Below are 5,543 nucleotides of genomic sequence, written 5' to 3' on the forward strand. Positions count from 1 at the left end.
AGCAGAATAATTTATAATTAAATAATTCTTTCAAAAAAAAAAAATCCCCCATTCCACCCCTTATCTAACTATCAGTGATCTGCTCTATATTCCACTGAAAAGAAGTAATTACTGTACGCACTAAAATCCATCCATCCATCCATGCATCCATCCATCCATCCATCCCTCCATCCTGTCTAAAGCATTTATGCTCATATCTAGGTGCCGAGTCCCAAGTATGACAGAAATCCTGCCCCTAGGAGCCACCTATTCCTTGGGAGCTCAGCTCAGTTGCCTGTATCTGTGAGGGCTGCTGTTGAATTAAATGAGGCAGAGAGTGTCCATCTTTGGAGAGCCTAGTTTAAAACAAAACACACTGAGAAGGTGTGAGAGAAATCCTTAAAAATAGGTTGGGGATGACAGAGGTGATGAAGCAGGAAAATTGCACACAAGTAGCTCCATGCAAAAGGCGGCAGTTTTGACTTAAATAGTGTATTTGTACATAATCTGCCAGAGAAGTAAGTAGATAAAGAGTTGTTAAAAGCTATCAGGGTGATGTGGGGCACCCAGCAGGCTGTCCCAGCCATGAACTGCCTAGTACAGAAGCAATACCAGCCCTGGGTTCAGAGTGACCCTTGGTGTGATGTTATGAGACCTCTGCTGTCATCTAGTGACAAAAAGGAAGAAGTAGCCAGAAAAAAAAAAAGGAAAATCTTGGGATGAAAGAAATGTCAGCGCAGGTTATGATGGGGGAAGCAGAAACAGTGTATTTTGAACACCCAGAGGTCTCACCTCTACTCGCACAGTCAGCTGACATGTTTTTTAAGATATCCCCCCGCACTGCAGGATTGCTTTAACTCCTCAAGCGTTGCCTCCAGCCAACATATCTCGAACGGGTACATCTGTCCTAACCATGGAGGCTTCACCATCTGAGGCTGCCGTCACAGGCATCCTGTGAGCATGCACTGAGGCTATTTTAGATGTCTACTTCAGAATGGGACATCTTGCTCCCTAGAGGAGCTTAGTTGTCTCCACCAGCTATAAAGGGAATGTGAACCCTAAAGGCTCCTATGGAGTTTGCTGCTTGCAAGGCAGCATACGTGATACTCCTGGGAGATGGGGAAATCATCTGGCAGGTGCCCACCTTCACACACACCAGGACAAAGTGGGAAACAGACAGGCAGGTGGGCTTGGGATACCCAGACCAGAGGATACATCTTCATGGGGATGATCTAGTTTTCAAAAAGCCCGGATTGGCAGCACTCTAGAGTTAGGTGACATGGTTGCTGTCCCTTATCCAAAGGTGACACTCGCCTGGAGAACAGGTCAGAATTCCTCCTGAAACCTTGTTATCCCTACCCTCATTTCTTCTGATTTTTGCAGGGTAAGAACTCAAACTGGCCATCCCACAGAGCAGCTGACCACGAGGCAGCTTCTTCCTTCACGTGGAGCAAGGAGCTCCTCCAGCCTTTCAGGGACACGTCCTGTATGGGGATGTGTCCCCTGTGGGGACATGCTGGAGGCAGCAAAGAGCATCACTGGCAGCTGAGAGAGGTTGAAGGCAGCAGAAACTATCCGGAGTGAAATGAGGCATGAGAGAAAACAAGAGCTGACGGTGCGTGCACAGAACGAGACGGCAGAAGCTCAGAGTTCAAATCCCATGCGTGACCTTGACCTTCTGTGTGATTTAGGACAAGTTGTTTCACCAGTGTAGCCCAGTAGCACAACACGATATTGGTTTCCCATGGGAAATCTCCAAAGGCATTAAAGCTCGGTGGCATAAAACACCAAAGTGATGCTGGTCTGCAGATTTCAAAGAAAATTCATGTTTCGCTGGCAGAGAGCTGGTTTCTTCTCCCTACTTTTTAAATAGTATGGGTGCACAGTGGTTAGAAAGGCTTAGTATTCCTCCTCATTAGCAGGGCTGAGGCAACCGAATCTGAATTTTGCCTTTGTTTGCCTTTCCCCCATGGTATTCTTCAGCCGTGCTGCGAAAGTGGATATGAAACACTACTAACACTGTCCAACTCTGCTGGTAAGGGGCCCTCGGCTCCTTCTGTATCTCTGTGAATCACTTCATTAGGTTCACAGACCAGCCAAAGGATACTTCAGAGATTTCCTTTTAAGTCTTGAAGGTAAAATATTAAGCACAATCAATCATTTCTTGTGACAGCTTCTTTGTCCGTTAACTATTTCCGTTCATTAGAAACCATGTAAAGGCCACAGTGTGTGGGAGAGGGGTAGGTATTTAAAAAAAAAAAAAGACACTTCTTGATCCTAACATTGAAGCATGGTCTAACTTTCATTATTTTCCTGCTAGAGACACATGTTTGAGGCACAGCCATGCCTTGAATAAGGCAGGAGCATTACAGGTGCTCAACAAGGCCCCAGCATCTAGGGCACCATGGTAAGGGCAAAGACTTGGCTTTCACAGCGGGTAATTTTTTTCTCACACAATCAGCAAGCAAAGCTTGACAACAAGCCCCGAAACAATTGAGGAACACCTTTCTGCACCTGCTGAGGTCCTGACGTGAGCTCCGAATGGATGAGCTGGGAGCTTAAACCTCAGGGGGTCTCAAGAGCATGAAGCTGCTCAAGACCGAGCAATGCTGGGGACAACGTTGGGCACCAACCATGACAGAGGTTCATGCATCCAAACAAATTTCTCCCACCGCCCCAGCAAGTAGCAGAAAATCAGCTGCCATCTCTATATTTTCAGGACAAGTGGGATATTTCTGAGCAGGATTAGGGGTTCTTACATTGTCCTGCTGGTAAAGGCAAGCTGAGGGTGAGGGCAGGGCCAGGGTCCCAGCTTGCCTCGTCTTTTACACTCCTCTGCAGCAAGGAGCCACAACACCTCTTCGCTGAGACAGGGTTTTCTTACAGCTGAAGGGACGCTGTGAGAGTCAGCAATGTACCCCACATTGCCTTGGAAGGGGCTGCAGGGCCCTCCAGCCCCAAATGGTCCATGTCTGCATGGAGAAGTGGGAAGACGTACGCAGTAAACAAAGGCAGCATTTCACAGCAGTACATGGTGCAGGCAGCTCACCTCCGGTAAATCTGCCACGGATGAATAATAAAAAGCAACCCCGGTTGCTTGAAGTGGAGGCTTTCACAGAAACCCTGGCAGCGAGCAGCATCATTTCGGGGAATTGCTTAGGAGTGACAGAAAAAAGGGCATCGTTTCTTAGGAAGCGGCAGGATTCAGAGATTAAGGATCACAGAATCACAGAATGGCAAGGGTTGGAAGGGACCTCAGGAGATCACCCAGTCCAACCCTCCTGCTAAAGCAGGTTCTCCTAGAGCATGTTACACAGGACTTCATCCAGGCAGGGGTTGAATATCTCCAGAGAAGGAGACTCCACACCACCCTGGGCAGCCTGTTCCAGTGCTCTGACACCCTCAAAGTAAAGAAGTACTTCCTCGTATTCAACTGAAACCTCTTCTGCTTCAGTTTGTGCCCATTGCCCCTTGTCCTGGCGCTGGACACCACTGCAAAGAGTCTGGCTCTGTCCTCATGACATCCACCCTTAAGATATTTGTATGTGTTGATGAGGTCCCCTCTCAGTCTTCTCTTCTTCAGGCTGAACAAGCCCAACTCTCCCAGCCTTTCCTCGTAGGGGAGGTGCTCCAGTCCCTTTATCATCCTAGTTGCTCTCCTCTGGACTCTTTCTAGGAGTTCCTCATCTTTCTTGAACTGGGGAGCCCAGAACTGGACACAGTACTCCAGGTGGGGTCTCACTAGGGCAGAGTAGAGGATGCTGAGCAAGGCTGAATTTTGGGCTCGGGAACTCTTCAGCCCAGGACATACCACAGTCTTTCAGTGCCTTTCTTGCAAAGTGGGGTGGATTTTCCCCTGTTAGGTCTGTTGAAAGGGTACAAGCCTTTCAGGACAACAAACACCCCTGTGTGTTAGTACTTAGGCTATCATGGGGGAGACTCTTCGTAACCATGCAAAGGTGGTTGTTGTGGATATCCACCATGAAGTTTGTCAGCAGAGCCTGAAGGAAAAGTGCATGTGTACCACTCTCCCTACAAAACATGGTCCAGAAGGTCATGGCCAGTGCTGCACCCTCTCCAGACCAGCATCCCTCAGTGCTCAGGGCAGCTCTGTGCTGCCTGTATGATCTGAATTAACATTAACCCCCTTTTTCCAAACCTGGTTTTATCCCCTCCTCATTGAGAGATCACAAACCAGGATGCTCGTTTTGCTCCGCCGCCTCACCGCCGTGCAAGTACCCTCCTCCTGGCATTCGGTGCTGGGGTTTATGTCTTAATTGGCATCCCCCAAACCACTCCAGCATGAGGGTAGACAACCTGATAAATGCAAGAACCTGCCCTCCCTTCGGCACCTTTTCTACCACGCTTCCCCTTCCAGGCAGCCTGAGCTGTTTTATCACTTTCTCAAAAGGAAAACGCTGCCGAGTCCCCAAACCTCACAGCAGCAGGGCACTGGAGATAAGGCAGGGAAAATATTTCACTCGCAAGGAAACCGCGCTCATCTCGCGCTAACGTCCCCATCCTCTGGAATCCAAGGCAATAATTACAGCAATTTGTAGATAATTATTTGTTAATTAAAAACAGGCTTGCTGGGTACAGTTACCAATTTCCTCCGCTGCCTGCATAGGGCTGTGCAAGGAGACACTGGGGGATTGCCGGTTTCGTAAAATCGTTTGCTTGTTCAGTTTGGAAAAAAAGCCCCCCGTGGGTTGTCTCCCCCCTCTCCCCACATCCTGGCAGGTCTGATTCATTCTCCTAAGGCATCCGGGAGACATCCGTGCCTGCCTTTCCCTTGGAGATTTCCAGCAAAGGTGACTGCCGCATCCCCCCCGACTGTAGCCTGTTTCCCCAGCTAATTTAATGACCCTGTGCTCACACAGACTCATTTCCAAACACATTTAAATTAGTAGCTCCTAAAGAAGGCATCGTGACCCCAAGCCAAGGTCATGAGCCTGGGAGAAGCTCACCTCCATCCCATGTTTATATTAGCAGCAATAAATAAACAGTGTGTAGAGGGAGTTACAGCAAACTAAAGCTGCCGGCTTAAATAGTGCTGTTGTTGGGGGCAATTATTCTGCCCGAGGCTGGGCAGTCTGTGGCTCTTGGTAGCATCCCAGGAGTAGTTTCCATGACAGCTATGAGAAGAAGTAATGACAAGATTTCAGATGTCCCCCACTAAATACTGCGCCCACGAGGAGTGTGCCTTGGGATGATGCCCTTCATGATGTGCCAGGATTTTGGATCTTATGAGTCCTCTGTCTCTGTTTCTCCTGCAGAGCACACCTTTTCCTGGACCCACCACGATCCACCAACCCACCAAGCTGCTCCAGGGTCCCCCACAATTCCAGAGCCAGGAGGAATTACTTATCCCTGGAAGCAAGAAAGTCACATAGCTCCTGATCTGCTGGATTGAGCTGGCTACACAGGACTTCATCCAGGCGGGCTTTGAATATCTCCAGAGAAGGAGCCCAGAAATGGACACAGTACTCCAGGTGGGGTCTCACCAGGGCAGAGTAGAGGGGGAGGATAACCTCCCTCGACCTGCTGGCCACACTCCTCTTAAT

Source organism: Egretta garzetta, unplaced genomic scaffold (genome assembly GCF_000687185.1).
Source record: "Egretta garzetta isolate BGI_Z169 unplaced genomic scaffold, ASM68718v1 scaffold323, whole genome shotgun sequence".
Taxonomy (NCBI): domain Eukaryota; kingdom Metazoa; phylum Chordata; class Aves; order Pelecaniformes; family Ardeidae; genus Egretta; species Egretta garzetta.